The sequence below is a fragment of the Castanea sativa genome, chromosome 11, assembly GCF_040712315.1.
Source record: "Castanea sativa cultivar Marrone di Chiusa Pesio chromosome 11, ASM4071231v1".
Classification (NCBI taxonomy): domain Eukaryota; kingdom Viridiplantae; phylum Streptophyta; class Magnoliopsida; order Fagales; family Fagaceae; genus Castanea; species Castanea sativa.
Genome location: NC_134023.1, coordinates 8,585,211 through 8,602,656, shown reverse-complemented (window position 1 = coordinate 8,602,656; position 17,446 = coordinate 8,585,211). Strand labels below are relative to the sequence as shown.

The following is a 17,446-nucleotide window of genomic DNA, read 5'->3' as shown; positions in this document are numbered from 1 at the left end:
GAAATCCATTTGTTCTCGGACTCTCAGTTAGTAGTCGGCCAAGTCGTGGGTACCATGGAAGCTAGAGATTCCAGAATGAAGGAATATTTGGCCCAGGTCAAGCGTCAGCAGGCTGAATTCGACTCCTTTGCCTTAGCTCATGTCTCTAGGAGTGGAAATACTCATGCAGATTCTTTGGCTACGTTGGAAACATCCTCGGCTCAAGGTCTACCAAGGGTTATTCTCGTTGAGGATTTGGTAGAACCTTCTCTTATAGCTGCTAACGCACCTCGCATCCATCTAATAAGGCCTGGTCCTAGTTGGATGGATTCGATCATATCTTTTCTCAAAAATGACATCCTTCCCGAAGACAAAGTTGAAGCAGAAAAGGTACGTCGAAAGGCGCCGCGTTTCTGGTTGTCCGAGGACCAGAAGCTATACAAACGATCCTTTTCAGGACCGTATTTGTTGTGTGTACACCCTGAATCGACAGAATCATTGCTGGAGGAATTGCATGAAGGAATTTGTGGGAGTCACACTGGGGGAAGGTCCTTAGCCCATAGAGCCCTGACTCAGGGTTATTGGTGGCCTAATATGCAGAGGGAGGCTCAGGACTATGCCAGAAAATGTGATCAATGTCAGAGATTCGCCCCTAATATCCACCAACCTGGAGGGGTTCTTAACCCTCTCTCCAGCCCTTGGCCTTTCGCGCAATGGGGCTTGGACATTGTAGGGCCATTCCCGAGAGCTGCTGGAAACAAAAGATGGCTGCTCGTAGGGACAGACTACTTCACTAAATGGGTCGAAGCTGAGCCCTTAGCCAATATCCGAGATGTTGATTCCAAGAAGTTTATTTGGAAGAATATTGTTACTAGATTTGGTATACCACATACTCTTATCTCAGACAATGGCGTTCAATTTGACAGCAACGCCTTTAGGCAGTACTGTGGTGACATGGGCATCACAAATAGATACTCTACCCCAGCTTATCCTCGAGGAAATGGACAGGTCGAGGCCGTTAACAAGGTCATAGTCAACGGGCTCAAGAAGAGGTTGGATGATGCGAAAGGCAGATGGGTAGAAGAGCTCCCTCATGTCCTGTGGACGTATCGGACCACACCGCGCAGATCCACTGGAGAAACACCATTCTCCATGACTTATGGAGCCGAGGCGGTGATACCTTTGGAATCTGGTTTTCCTACTCTGAAGACAAGTTCGTTTAGCCCAGAGAATAACGAGGGACTTCTAGGGAGAGATCTTGATTTACTTGAAGAACGGCGTGAGGCAGCTATGGTCCAAATGGCTTATTATCAGCAGAAGCTAAAACAAGGACATGATGCCCACGTGAAGCTAAGGCCACTTGCGCCTGGTGATCTTGTATTAAGAAAAGTTGTAGGCACTTCTAAGAACCCAGCATGGGGTAAGCTAGGACCTAACTGGGAAGGCCCCTATCGCATTGTTTCAATAGCAGGCATAGGGTCGTATAGGCTAGTTGACCTGGATGAACGAGTTGTACCACGTCCATGGAATGTAAATAATCTTAGAAGGTATTATTACTAATCAAATAAGCTTTTGTCAAGTAATGTTTCAAAGTTATGGCTAACTCTCGCATTTGAAGTTACAATTTTTAAAGAATCAAACAGAAACTTGGTTAAGTGCAGTCCTCGGACCACAAACCTTGTGGAAATTGATGTCTTGTCATTTGTTAAACAGAACCTTAGTTATGCCGGGTCTTCGGACCTCCTACTTTGGGAAAATTAACATTTGAAGTTACAATTTTTAAGAATCAAACAGAAACTTGGTTAAGTGCAGTCCTCGGACCACAAACCTTGTGGAAATTGATGTCTTGTCATTTACAGTTACAATTTTGAAGAATTAAACGAAAGATTGCTTAAGATTTAGCTTCGGACTATGACTTTGATTAAACTTAACTTCTGATTGTGTCTGGATGTTAATACCTTACTGTTTATTAACTCGGATCTTACGTCTTATATCTTTAAGTATTGAGCAAATTTGTGTAAGGAATGGTCCTCGGATATTACATCCTACTAGAAACGGTGTTATGCATTATAAGGGCTTAATCGTTATATGAAGTCCTCTTTCCTTTTTAATCAAGGCATTGTTCAAACGTATTAACTATGTCATCTTGTATTAAATCTTTAGTGATATACGCGTGATTATGTGGAAGTTATGATTGTGCAAGCCTTCGAGTTAGATTTTTATACTCTGAGAAACTTTTGATATGACTTAATGGGAAACTTTTGTAATAAGTACAAAAAAAGAGTAAAGTAAAAACAGAGACAATCCAAGTGAAAAGTAAACGAAAGCGCTCTTCATTAATCAATTGAGTATGTATTACATATAATTCAAAAAAAAAAAAAAAAAATGGAAAAAGAGAAGCCCTAAGCTAAAGTCCTATGCTGTTGGAGGAGGATCTTGCTGAGAGGTACTAGTGCCCTCGGTCTTTCTCAACTCCAGCTCAAAAGGAGTCATAATCTGCTTTCCTTTATCCACTGTCGTTGTTGAAAGGACGATGGGTTCCGCTGTCTGGCTCAAGTCCTTCTCTGCATCCACTCCTCCTTCCTTCTCTTTATTAGAACCAGAAGGTTCTGTAGGATCAGGAATTTGCTGTGGGACAATCGGAGGTAGGGCAGGAAGAGTTGTCTCAGGGGTAGGAGTAGCAGCAGGAGCCTCTTCAATCTCTTGTATTTCTAGGGGAAGCCAAACGTTCTCGGACTTCCTCAAATCCGAAGATTGAGGAACTCCTGCTACGTTTAAAGCTTCCCCCCATACTTTTTGACAGTATTCGCGGCATAAAGCCGCGAACTCCTCTGTCAGCTGCTCCTCGGTGGTGGCTACCCCTTCATCGAAACTTGCCTGCTTGGCAGCTCGAAGAGAGAGTTGGAAGGAGCTGGCTTCTTCCTTCATCAGCGCCAGTTGCTTCTTAAGATCCGAGCACTCCCTTTGAGCTTGGGAGAGCTCTTCATCTCTTTCATGAAGGAGCTTGCGCTGTCCTTCTATTTGGGTCTTCATGGTCTTTAAGTTTGACTCGACCCCATTCTTCTCTCTCCTCAGCTCTGCTACCTCCGAGGTCAGCTTCTCGTTCTCGGCAAGGGCTGTACCTAAGGTTTTCTCAGTTTCCAGCCTTATTTCGAGCTCAGTTCTGGCTACTTTCCGAGCGTCTTCAATAAACTTTTCAGCTACAAAGACCTCCTGAATAGCCTGTAACAAAGTATAATGGAGTTAGGAATAGCCAGAGCAAGCTTACTTATAAATATTGTTAAAAGGAGAAACACTTACCAGCGCTAAGTCTCTTTTTAGGGAAAGGAATAGCTGTGGCTGGCCCATCTTTTCCAAGGTCTCCATGTCCGTGGGCAGCAGAAGAGGGCGTTCTAGGGCCTCGGCCAGGTGGTGGGCATGGCCTTGTTGAACCGCCCTTATACTGGACTGGCAGGAAATGGGAGCGCCGTCCAGCCTTAGCTCGGGGGACCAGGTGGTCGGTGCTCGGCGCACTACAGCCTCATCCCTGATTTCCCCAAGTTCAGCTGAACGGGCTCTGCCCTTGCCTTTGTCCAGCTTCTGCTGCTGGGCCGGTGGGAGTTGTTGGCGTGGTTTCTTGGGGTCTTTAGTAGTCGTCCCCTCATCATCCCCCTTCCTCTTCTTCTTGGGATCCTCGGCTGGCGCTTTGGCTCAGCAGGAGGAGGAGGAGGAGGTAAAGCTGGGGGAACTTGGGACGTCCCCGTTTTCTTTTTCGCTGCAACTTTGGCAGCCCTGTTGGTAAGGAGACCCTCCATTCGTCCCATGTTTTCTTCTTTGTCGTCCTCGGGAAGGGCAACTACAAACCCTGCAATTCCAGAGGTCTCGGTGGCTTCTTCTTCCTCGTCGGAAATTACCACAAACTGGTTCCCGCGAGGTCTTTCGGTGTCTTCGAGATGGAATTGATCTATCTCGTCGTCAAGTGTGTGTGAAGAAGACACCTGCTCTTCTGGAATGACAGTTGTTTGTGAGTGCACGGCAAGGGGGACTGCTGCTATCGCCCGGTTGTACAGAATGGTGTTAGGAGCGTCTGGGAGGTCACGGTCGTCCAAAAAATGGGGCCGCGCTACGTTTATCCTCTTTCGTCTTCGGTCGCCTGCAATAATGGCGTCCTCTATCTCCTGGAAGTCTTTGGAAAGGGGGGAGTACCCTAGAATAAGATGAGCAGCTCGGAGTTGCAGGTCTTCACTAACGAACACCTCGGAGCGAAGTACCCGGTTTAGATCTGCGACGTTACAGTGACTTAGACGAGGACGCACGTGTTGCTTATCTGCAAAAAAGACATCAAACAAACAAACTTGGTCAGATTTATATAGAAGTTTAACAAATTTAAGTAAGTGTGAATACGCATTTCTATGTGTATGTGTTAAGAGAAGTTGTGTTGTGGGGAGATTAATCCTATGGCGTCGCACCTGGATCGCCCCACTGAACTGGGCAGTGGAAGCCATCGTGCCAGTTCCCAGACACGATCAAGTAGTCGTCCTTCATGCCTTTGTTTGATTTGGGCAGACAGGAGATTAGCCTAACGGTACTGGACCGAGATTTCATGTAATAACCTACCTTAGAGAGTTTGTGGGACTCATATAGGAACACGACATCGTGCCATGTGAGGTTTAAACCCATCTGCTCGTTTAGAGCATCTACACTACCTAGAACTCTAAAAACGTTTGGAAGGCATTGGTCGGGGCACAACCGGTGGTTGCGAAGATACTCCCTCATTACGGGTTTCATTGGTAGGGTCATCCCACCCTCTATGAAGGCTATCATAGGAATGATAACCTCTCCTTCTTTCCTAGAATCAGCCACGGCTGTTGCCGGGCAGTATTCTAACCCTACGTCGCTGGGAATATGGTATTTGGCTCTAAAGCCCTCCATCCCAGCGGCGGTATCCACTAGACACTTGAATTTTCCCATTACAGAAAGACGATAGACTAAACTCTAAAAGGGAGAGTGATTGTAGTGATAGCCGAGGACTGTATCCGAGGAGAAAAGGTCAAAGACTAGAGAGAGCAAGAACTTACAAAGTTGAAGGTACGGGTTTCCACGGTTTTCTGCTGGTGAAGAATGATTGTTGTTGTTTTGATGGGATTGATCCCTGATGACTTAAATGAAAGCGCAAGTTCCCGAAGCGTCAGGACGTGCGAAAAGGCGGCCTCGAAATTATGTCTGTCCCGCCTAAAATTTTGTGGAGTAATGAGAACCGTTGGATGCCCATCTCACCGTTGAACGTGGGGGACAAAGAGTAACTTACAGTAATAAATGCGCGCGTTTTTGAAAATAAAACCGCCAAGTGTCATCTTCTGGGACGCGAAATGATTTCCACACGTGCCATCACTTATAAAGTGTGTGGAGAGGCTCCTCGTCAGATCAAAACCCTATTTTTCTCCTCGGATGTCGAAAATTAGAGTTTTGAGGGGCTATTGTGGGGGGTAAAAAGATCTTAATAGGGATATGGGCCGTTGGGCCTTACTAAGGAAGGCCGACCTGCTCTTGGGTTTAGGGCTTGTTGGTACTTTAGGTCGGCCCATGCGCCGAGGATCCGAGGATCCAGCCGAGGATGTTTTTCTCCTCGGACTAACACCAGAGAACCCGGGACTTCATGGTACAGGTTAGTGAATGACACGGTCAAGACCAGTGGTTAAAGGGGGTGAACCCTTGAATGTCCTAGAAGCACCGATGTTGGGAAAGTGTCAAAAGTAAAGGCTGCTACCTCCACATTAAAGACCCTGCACCTACCACCCTGGCCGCATTAATGGGGAGGTGACACTTGAACAGTGGAAGGGAAACTTCTAGTTACTGTTCAAAGGCACTAAGAAAAGAAATATCTAGGCTAAGGGAGGAGTTGGGGCAACACGTGTATAAAATATTAAAAAGAAGAGTATTTAAGGGGAGATCTAGAACAGAAATGACGACGGACTTTTTGTAACCTAAAAAGAAAAAGGACAAAGAGAGAGAGATAATATAAGAACAGCTCTCGGCCTACGTCCGAGGAGACCTATTTATATTACTTCTTGCTGTTTCCAAATACTGGCAATCTTTAGTTTGTCATTTAATCTTCACTCACTTCTAACCTGGGTTTCAAGCCCACTCTCTACAAATTTTTATTGTTTAAGGCTCATTGGGCCTGAGCCCATAACTGTTCTTGGGTCCAGGTGCAATTGTGCACTTACAATCCACATTACGCTTAAGCATCTAGGTTCTTAGGAATCTAGATGCCCACAAATATAAGATTCTTATATTTAGTTTATTCCTATGAATTTTATGTGAATTTTCTTATTCTTTCAAAAATATCCTTCTTAGATTTATAAACGCAATATCAACTGTGTTTTTCATCGATATTTTGACTGAACATTTTCTGCCATATTGCTTGTTAAGTGCTCAAACTTGGAACTTAGGCAATTTGAACCTTTCGGTAGACAATTGAAAATGGTCATCGTCTAGTAGAACTGTTGGCAACATTGTTGTAGGCAAATTCAGCATGTGCAAGTGCATTTTCCCATTGCTTTGGCTTATCCTAGCAAATACTACGAATTAAATTCCTCAGATTTTTGTTCATAACCTCTGTCTATCCATCAGTTTGAGAATGCGTTGTACTACTCTAATACCACCTAACGCAAAAAAATAAGCTATATATTGTTGTAGCATAATGAAGCCTTGACGAATCAAGGAAAAGTATACCTGGAATCCACTAGATATTTGAGAAATTCTTAGAAAAGTATTTTTTTTTTAGTCTATTAAAACTAGTCTAGAAAAAAACAAAAAATACATATAGCCTTTTAGCGTTTCAGAAAAAATTATAAATATTAACAAATAAAATAACTAAATTTGTGCCTCAAAATAATAACAAACAAAAAAAAATTATATGAAGACAAAATATTAGGGAGACATTACCCTTTATTACAAAAGATAAAGTGGCATCTTACTGTTCCCCAAAATAAGGGTAAATATTTTGGTTTAGGCGTTTAACTGTTGAAATGGTAGATTAGAAGTTTCGGAAATTAGAAAAAAGAAAAAAATGACATGAAGAAGAGAGCTTCTCTTCAGTTTTGGGGCTACGTACGGGTTAAGGACTTTGGAAATTAATATGGTATTCCACATAGATAGATTTGTGTTGCTTCCTAGTCCAAGCACAGCAGTGAAAATTCTTCATAGCAGAGTTCTAATTAGAGTTTTAGCTGTTGAATTATCGTGATAAAGAGTTCTAATTGAAAAACTTTTATAAATAAATCACAGTTATAAAGCGTTTTAAAGTTGTTACACACTTACACTTGTAACTTGTTTAGTAACTAAATTGATATAAAGTTTTTAGATGTTAGGAATAACAAAAGGTGGCATAATAACAGCAATTTGTCTTTTAAAACTATTTAGCATAAAAAAATTGTACTAAGTATTATTATTATTGTTCTTTAATTTATAAATTTAAGTGCTAATCATTTGCTGTTATTGCTATTTTGTAGTATTTTCATTAATCCATTGTTTTCCTAAAAGTTAATTTATAAATTTTATGTGTGAAAATTTTAAATTATAGAGCTATTTTTTATTTTTTGTCCAATTTAGTTTTAAAATAATTTTTTTCTCAAATAAATTACTGATTTTTCCAAGAGCTTAAGTTGTTAAAAAAAATAAAATTAATCATTTGACCATAATTTTAACATCTTCGTATCAAGAGCAGCATTGAAAAGTTTGATGTTGCCACGTTAAAACAGGGGAACAATATTAGCTGCCTAATAGATCAAATTGTACTTATATGAGATGTATCATGTTAAAATTCTACTGCTTTATTGATTGGAAAGAAATTATTTATAAGAAAATATGCAAAACAGACCACCACGCCAAGAATCAGAATGAATGCTTTATTATTAGTGCTCAACACATTTTGGAAGGAAAACCATTATTAATTCCACCTTATGGAATCAGCTTAATACTATGTCAATTCTCACCCAAAAAAAAAAAAGAAGAAACAAGAGGAGGCAAGCTTAATATTATGTAAGAAAGATATTTCGAACACCATTTGGGCTCAACTCCCTCTGGCCCGGTTCACCAGATGGGTTTACTTCTACAAAGCTTGCGCAGCTCTTCAGACCCCTGTGTTGGTGAAAAAAAAAACGCTGTTTACAATTGGTTGGAATTAAAGGTCCTTTATGGCTCTTGGAAGGTGTTCTTTTTGTTGGTGGGTTTGTTGAGGATTGTTTATAAGTTTTATTGTGGTTAGGGGTGCTGGCATGACTGGTTGAAAAAAAAAATATACGAGGCAAATGACCCAAACCCTGGCAATTAAGCAAAAGCCCAAGAGCCAATATTTGGAGTTGCATCATGATCATGATGTAACTCCATGATTGACTTCTAGCCCATGTTATGCCCTGCACACAAAAATTAGCATTTATCATTTTTAGATGCCAAGAAAATACAGAGGGAGAGAGAAGGATACCTTAATTTCAACTCTTAACTCTGGCATATTTCTGCCAAATCATGGACACTTCTACCACCCTACCTACCATCCGACACTGAGTCCAAACGCGAACCATGCACTTGGATCCAGACCTCAATAGGGTCGAAATCAATTTCGTGCACCATTAGTTGTGGTTGCATTCTTTGATGATCAACAAATGACCTTTAACAGACCAAGGCCTAGCCTCAAAAACCTTCATTTTATCTACTTCATATAGAAAAGAGAGAACAAATTCATTGAAATCCACTACTGTAATATCAAAGTCATAATACATCTCTGAAGCTGCAACATTATAATACATCTCTCAAGTAGTAAGAATTTTCACCATTGAACAGTTTGAGTCAGGATTTCAAAGACTGCAAGTTCCATCATTACCACGATCTGAAGCTGTAAGTAAGCCTAATATGCCTTCTCATTAATATACATGCTTAAAGGGATAGATATTACAATTTGCAACCAGGTCAAGCTTGATAGGTAGTTTATGATCCTCAGAACTGACGGGCAGGAAATTCATAGAAGGCAAAGGATTTTGGCACCATGGTGTTTGCTACTGAAAGCTTCTTATAGGAATTGCAGATGACAGTAGAAAAATTCAAGATCCAATCAGTTATCAAGGGAGTAGAGGCACTACACTATTTACAAAGACCAAAGTAGAATATACAGAACAAATAAAGCAGTGGCACATTATGAAATGACGATAAGAAAAATATTTTTAATTACCAGACTTGCAAAATGAGTGGAAGTGCTTCGCCATTTCCATGTTGTCAATGGTTTAGAATATCTACAATAACTGGTTAGCCTCCTTTAGATTGCATAACCAATGTAAAACTTGCCCGAAAATTTGCAAATAAAAATTCAGTGACAACTAAGACCTTGGTTTTTTGTTCCATACTGCTATGTGACATTTATGGAAATGAAGGTACTATAGCATACACTAATCCAAAGACAACTTTGAAAATGAAAAGAAACATTAGAATTCATCATAAATTTCTAGTATCTCTAACTTACTGCTGTTTCAAAAGATAAAAGAGAAAAGAAAGGAAAAAGAAAGATTAGGAGTTTGCCCTCTCAGACCTAAATAATTTCTTTCCTCAATCTTTCAGCTCACTATAGATTCAAATTGGGCAAACCATAAAACAGACAGTAGAGAGAAACAAAAAAATAAAATGTAGAAGAAAAGGAAAAAGAAAGATTGAACAATCAGCAAATAAGGTATACTTCAAAGCAATATACCAGATATATCATCAGCAATGATTTTTTAATTCTTAAAGATCGTATAATAAGAGGAAAGTTTGTTCCCACAAAAACACAATGAGGTGAACCATCTTGTCATACTAAAATTAACTCAAAATCCAAATCAAACAAACAGAAATATGAATTTATAGTTTCCCATTTCTATCTAAATTTCATGTCTATCTTAATTAGAGTTTATTTAGAAAGACATTGAATGCCAGCAAGATATAAATTCAGGTTCTTGAGTGTTGTTTTCAATATTATAACTTCTGTTGGAAGATGTATTCTTACAAAAGGCTGCTACGTTTCATTCAATATCTGCAACAAAGTCCCTCCCAAATAGCAACTTTAGTCAATGTGTCTTCCTTACTGATTAAATTTTGTATTTCTGTTGACCTTCACAGTTAACAACGATAAGAAATGAAGACAAGGTTTTACTACCTGATGCTAGAATTTGGCTAATGTGACCATCTTTGCAAGAATCCAATAAATCAATCTAATGCTGGCTTACTGGCCCGCTTTGCATCCAACCATAAATCATAAAGCAGCTGAAAATTTGAAATGAAATTGAGTTAGATAAACTAAAAATCTTTCTTCATTTTTTTGAATGAAAAGATAAAATACAAATCAAAGCTAAATTTTCCGTGCTCTCACTATCAAGAAAAATTCCAAAATAGAGAGAAAATGATGGTCTTACTAGCTTGTATACTTTAGTATTCACTGTCGTGGTGTATCTTAAAGCTATGATTTCAAGTACAATGTGCAATGTTGTCCAGATTATTCTTTAATTCAGGATTATTTGATGGCTGAAAGTAGAGTTTCAACAACAATTTTCAACCCATTAGTTAAAATGGTGGTAAGTCAACAGCATCCTATACTATATTTTTTTAACGGTTGAGCTTGAAACTTGTCATCAGTACATACAATGTTTAACATAAAAGTTGCATAAGAAGAAGACCAGGCTTTGTGCATCAAACAGGAAACTGAAGAATTAGCAAGCTGAGAGCTTAGAAAATTGCGAACACAGTACATTAAGCAATGTCTTTCTTAATAGCTTGTATCTCCCAGCTTGGTATTTGCTTTCTATAACAAAGGCTGCAAACCTAAGAGCTACTCTTAAGTACAAGTGCAGCTACTTTGCCTTTCATAATACAAAGGACAAGGCTTCACAAATTGTCTGATAATGGACTATGGATTTCAACTAAGCCATCCAACCATAACAGTCTATTGCAATTTGGTTCCCCATTCAATCATTGCATAGAAAGCTTGAACCCCACCAGCAACATTCTGTTTTAGTATTTACTTACATTGAAATCAGCACTTGCCATTCTCGACAATCAACAAATTGTGTCCTATTGCAAACTGGAGGTTTACAACTTTTTTTTTTTTTTTTTTTTTTTCTGTTAAGTACAACTTCTTAAAGAATGATTCCCAGCCATTGCTTCTTTACATATCATGACCATGAGCTTGCAGAAGTTAAAAGCTTGAGAAGCATTGACAGCCTTCCCTTCAACCACGCCCTCACTGCTGCATTTCCAAATTTCCCAGAGAGTTATTAGCAAAAAAAAAGCCCTAAGAGTGGCCTCAATAACAACAATAACAGAAGAAAAAAAAATCAGCATCCCATACAAATAGAGAGCCAATTAATAATGGAATTTGGTTCAATAAATTCAGATCTAACTGTGAGATCTTATCCAAACTAAATGGTTCTTGGATTCTAATGAAAGGGTAAATATAAAGGTTGGTTGTACACATTTTACTAAAACTACTATATCTCATTTTATACCATAGCTGCTTAATACAATACCTGTTAATCTGCAGTGTATTGGTGACAATGCTTCGATCATCTCTACAAGGCAAGATCTCTGGTTGAAATGACATTCTACTTGGGCCCAAAAAAATTGACATTTAGATATTGGTACCTATTTTACTGAAACTATTATATTTCATTTTACACCTGCCCATCTGCAGCACATAGGTGACAATGCTTCAATCATCTGTGCAAGGAATGATGTCTAGTTGAAATATACATTCCAGTCAGGCACAGTATTAAAAAGCCATCCCTCCATTCCATACATGCCCACAGACAAACATGTTCCATAGCACAACATATAACCTGCAATCATCGAATTCCATGTTACTATATCTCTTTCAGGAATTTCATCAGACAATTATGTGTCTTAGGCATAAAGATTCATATAAAATTGTAAGAGATATTGATGAGCTAAAACTTCAAAGTCCAAAAGTACATTTTTTAAAACACACACACATCTAAGCACATCTTTACAACTATTTTCCCTGAAATAATTTTTCCCAATGAATAATACAATGAAATTCCTCACCACAGATGTGAAACCACAGAAAAAGACCAAAATTGATATCACTAAGGTACATTCTAAATGGTCCCCAATGAAAATTACAAATGCAATCCCTCTTTAAGGTTAAAGAATCTTGAACCCAAAAAATAAATGGAAAAACAAACTGCGTCAAAGTTTGATTGCCTCTTGAATCCAGACCAAATTTCAGACACCCATTACCAAGAATATGAAAAATTATACCTACAGAGAGAAGAGAGGTACCAATATCTAAATGCTGTACCTTCAAGGAGTAAACATGGTATATTATTGCTGCTCCTCCTCCTCCAGCTCATTGCTGAAGCTGCTGCTATCCAGTGGGCTGCCCAGTTAGCTATTTCTGAAAACTGGAGACGTGATTTTAGAAGGTGACTCTAAAATTTGCTTCGACCCAATTGCTGGAAATAATATGGTACATTATTGCTGCTCCTCCTCTTCCGTAGATTGGTCTATCTCAGCTATTATTGTCATTTAACTTATTTCTTCTCTTTTAGTTTCACTCTTATCTTTCTATATCGTTTCCTTTTATGTGGCGTTTGATACGGGAAATCCACATTACTCCTGACATCTAGATTTTTAGAAATGTGATTCCTAGGAATTACATTCCTAAGAATGTAACTATTCCTATATTTGGTTTCATTAGGAGATTCCCAGGAATGTGAGATGATAATGTTTGGTGTATTCCCAGAAATCTTAAATGAATTATTTGTTTTTCCCATTTTGTCCTTCGACTTGAATGTGAAGTACCAAGCCCATTAAAAAAAAATATTCCTTTAAATAAATAATGAAAAAATATATATAAACTATTAATTAGTCCTTTAAAAAATATCTTACTCTAAATAGATAGATAAAAAACATTATATAAACTATCAATTAGCAACACATTCATTAAAACTGTGATATAACATTTCAAAATGACAAGAATAATACAAAAATAACTATTAGCAGAGTTATTTATCCTGTTTATGTTGTTTTGGCGGGAAAAGATAAAGACAAGAGAGAAGATATTGATAATTTGTTTTATAGTTTATCTTAATTGCTTAAATGATAAGGAAAAAGAGTTAAAATTGTCAATTTATAAAAAATACAATTTCTTTTAAGTTTGGGAATCTGGATTCCCACCTGTTTTAAAGGGAATCCACATTCCTACTGAGAGGGGTTTAAGGATTCCCCTAGCATCTGATTCCCTAGCGTAATTTGCAACCAAACATGGGAATCTTTAAATATTCCTAAGAATCCTAAAACATTACCCCATACCAAACGCCACCTTAATGCTTGTTTATTTATATTATAGCCTTTTAGAAATCTGTGCTAACAATTATTGACTTTTTTTTTTTGATGAGTAATTATTGACTAAATTATAGTTGAAATCAAATTATTTGGTTTACCAATAAATATCAAATTATTTGAGTTAATTAGATATATAGAATAATCTTCATTAAGAAACTCATAAAAATTAGTTTTATATTAACCTTTTATAATTAAAAATTTTCGATATAATTATTACAATTAAAATGGACTAAAAATGTTATATACACACTTAATTAAATTAAGTTTCATACTTGGGAGTTTGTTTGCAAATACATAATTGTGAACTTATTTTTCAAATAAACAAATATAAACAAAAATATTTCTAAGTTAAGGTTTGAACCAGTTATAAACTGTTGGGTTCATTTTTATGAATGGACTATTGGGGGGCTTGTTTTATTGTATGGGACTGAATGCGCCTACGAGTAGATATTAATTAGTTGGATTCACTAATTGCCAATGGATTTTGCATATATTGATTAGCTCGGAGACATGGAACATGTACTACCGGCTTTACATGCTTGGTTATTGCCTTATTGGTGTACCATGTATGCTGTATCGGATTGATTTCTCATGTAGGTCAAGACTCAAGAAACAATCCAGGCTTGAATATAATAAAACGACCCCCTAAGCATGCATGCCTAGCTGAGTTTGTTAGCTTTAATTACTCCATTTTAAGGCCTTTGTTCATGATGAAGCACCAGAACTTGAGTTTAGTGCAGCTCCTAAATCTTGTTACATAGATTTTATAGCTTGCTTTTTTTTTTTTCTTAATTATATTTTTTAGGCTTCAAAAAGATGAAAGCAAGACAAACAATCTAAGAAGGATCTTCCAAAAAGGTTGGAGAAAACTTCACAAAAAATACCCTCAAAGAAGACAAGTAGACAACCACCTAAGTTATGCTTAATTTTGATTTCGTATCCCTATTTACCGAAAAAGAAAATTACTTGATTTATTATGTTATGTAAACGAAATTTTATCAATTTTTTTTTGGTACAAAGGGGAAGTTTAATTTATTCAAACAAACAGTTTAAGAGAAGTACATAGTTTGTTACAGAGCACTTTCTAAAAGTGCCCATTTGACAAACATCCTTAAGATACTTTTCATACACAAAACTCGGGGACTCATATACAAAAATTCTATCCATTTGCAAGCTTCCCTTTTAGCTAGTCCATCAGTCACTCCATTAGCCTCCCAGTATATGTGTGCAAGAAGGACGATCCACTCGCAAGTAATAAGGGACCTGCATTCATTAATTAATTAAAATATAAAGCTGTAGCGCATAAGTACCATTATGTGTTAGTCATTGCATAACCAATATAGAATCTATTTGTAAATTAATATGTTTAAACCTCAGATTCCAAACCAGATTTAAACCAAATGAATAGCTTCTAATTTATGCTATGTTATTGGTAGTTGTTTCTAGATGAACAGAGAAACTTTTTAACCACAATCAATTAAAATCACGAAAGACTCCCCTTCCACCAGCTCTACCTAGATTACCAAAAGAACTCATCTATGTTTAAAGTGATAAAAGGCTCTAAGGAAGGTTGCCAAAAGAATTTTTTGTAATATTATTTATTTATTTATTTTGGTTTAGGATAGGCAGTGTAGAAGAATTCAATGGCTAAATGAGTGGTTTTGTGAATTATTTGTGGAGCAGAGCTAGAAGAAGCTTTAAAAACCCTCTCATTTCTCAACAACTCTAATTGCCAAATAGATAAAACAAACAAGAGTTTCCAAGGGGGCTGATTTTCATAACTAGGAAGATGAAGGGTAGAATTTTTCTTAAGCCAAACTTGCAAGGGTTCCTAGAAAATTTTTAAGGGTCTAAACAGAGCTTGATGGCAACTTGGCCTCGCGACTTGACTGAGTCGCGAGTTCAAGCCGCGAGCAAACAGAATGGCCAGACTGGACTTTTTGTCCTGTAGTGCTCCAGTTGGCATGACTATTCGTCTTCTCTGCATGCTTCACTTGTGTGTATCATCTGGCGGCTTGCAAGGCGCGAGCCACCCACGAGATCCAGCCGTGAATCCCTACTTCACAGAGCTTGCTAGCGACTTGGCCTCGCGACTTGACTGAGTCGCGAGTTCAAGCCGCGAGCAAATAGAATGGCCAGACCGGACTTTTTGTCCTGTAGTGTTCCAGTTGGCATGACTGTTCGTCTTCTTTGCATGCTTCACTCATGTGCATCATCTGACGGCTTGCAAGGCGCGAGCCACCCGCAAGATCCAACCGCGAATTCCTACTTCACTGCACAGTCTTGAGCATTTCTTCACACTTTCTCACACAATACCTTTACATGAATCCCACATAAATACAGGGTTTCTAAATGCTGAATTACAACCAAATTGGCACGGAATAAAGCCAACAAAATGGTTGATAAATTTCAACCTTGCAATCTCCCTCTTTGGCTATTCCGTGACAAAATCCTAAAACAAACTCTAGACTTAACATGTGAGTTGGAAACAGTTGAACAAAACTCACTCACACCTAACTCTAGAATCTATGTAGCTTTTGAATCATAAGAACAAGTGTCTCCTGAAACACAACAACATAATATGATCATTGCATGTAGAAAAACTTATAATGCATATGAAGCAAGCACAATGCAATCAAGCACAATGGAGTAAGGTAATAAATCAAAGCTTGACCATACAGGCAATCACTATAAAATAGTGACCACAATGCTCATTCACACTTGGAATGAACATCCAGACATGCAAGCTAAAAAGCTTAAATGCAAAGTACCATTTGCATGTCCAACACTCAACCAATGTACAATACATTGCTGGCAACTTGGCCTCGCGACTTGACTAAGTCGCGAGTTCAAGCCGCGAGCAAACGGAATGGCCAGACTGGATTTTTTGTCCTGTAGTGCTCCAGTTGGCATGACTGTTCGTCTTCTCTGCATGCTTCACTCGTGTGCATCATCTAGTGGCTTGCAAGGTGTGAGCCACCCGCGAGATCCAGTCGCGAATCCCTACTTCACTGCACAGTCTTGAGCATTTCTTCACACTTTCTCACACAATACCTTTACATGAATCCCACCTAAATACAGGGTTTCTAAGTGCTGAATTACAACCAAATTGGCACAGAATAAAGCCAACAAAATGGTTGATAAATTTCAACCTTGCAATCTCCTCCTTTGGCTATTCCGTGACAAAACCCTAAAACAAACTCTAGACTTAACATGTGAGTTGGAAACAGTTGAACAAAACTCACTCACACCTAACTCTAGAATCTATGTAGCTTTTGAATCATAAGAACAACTGTCTCTTGAAACACAACAACATAATATGATCATTGCATGCAAAAAACCTTGTAATGCATATGAGGCAAAGACAATGCAATCAAGCATAATGGAGTAAAGTAATAAACCAAAGCTTGACCATACAAGCAATCACTATAACATAGTGACCACAATGCTCATTCACACTTGGAATGAACATCCAAACATGCAAGCTAAAAAGCTTAAATGCAAAGTACCATTTGCATGTCCAACACTCAACCAATGTACAATACATGAAGTATATGCATCTAGGAACAAGATCCTACTAGGGAACAAGAGTGATGTACTTAAAGTAGTGCATAGCATAATATCAAGTACATAAGCTACAAAGCATAGAAACAAAAACATAAAGGCTACATAAGCATGGTACAAACCATAAAAGCCTACAAAATAAAGAAAACAAACCCTTAAAGCTTACAAAAGCAACATGGGTACAGACAATGATGTACTAAAGAAAATGCACAATATAAACTAAAAGTGCTTAAATTTTCTTCCCCTCAAAATGATGAGAAGCTGTGGTGCACTTGGAACATATATACTTGTAACCTGAAACACTTACACAAAACACATTAGACTCTCAAGGTAACACAAGTAATAAAAGGCCAAGTATAATGTAACAAGTAAAAAGCGATCAAGTAAACATGTTGTGAAACATATGAGCAACTTGATCAAACACGTGACAATTATATGGAAATGACTACAATGATCACATAGCAAAGCAAATGATCATCTGAACATGCAATCAATGAAGCACAATAGCACAAAGAAGTATGCATGTCCAACACACAAACAT

General features: G+C 38.2%; 1 protein-coding gene across 1 annotated transcript in view; it reads right to left on the bottom strand.

The window, feature by feature from the left end:
* LOC142615840 (putative disease resistance RPP13-like protein 1) overlaps positions 1–12,543 on the bottom strand; it is a 37,013-nt gene extending 24,470 nt beyond the window's left edge. Inside the window, exons 1-2 of the transcript XR_012840861.1 lie at positions 12,296–12,543; positions 11,655–11,813 (exon numbers count right to left, since the gene is read on the bottom strand). The gene's annotated coding sequence lies outside the window, so the exon portion shown is untranslated. The remainder of the gene's footprint in view (positions 1–11,654; positions 11,814–12,295) is intronic.
* Between the last annotated feature and the right edge of the window lie 4,903 nt (positions 12,544–17,446).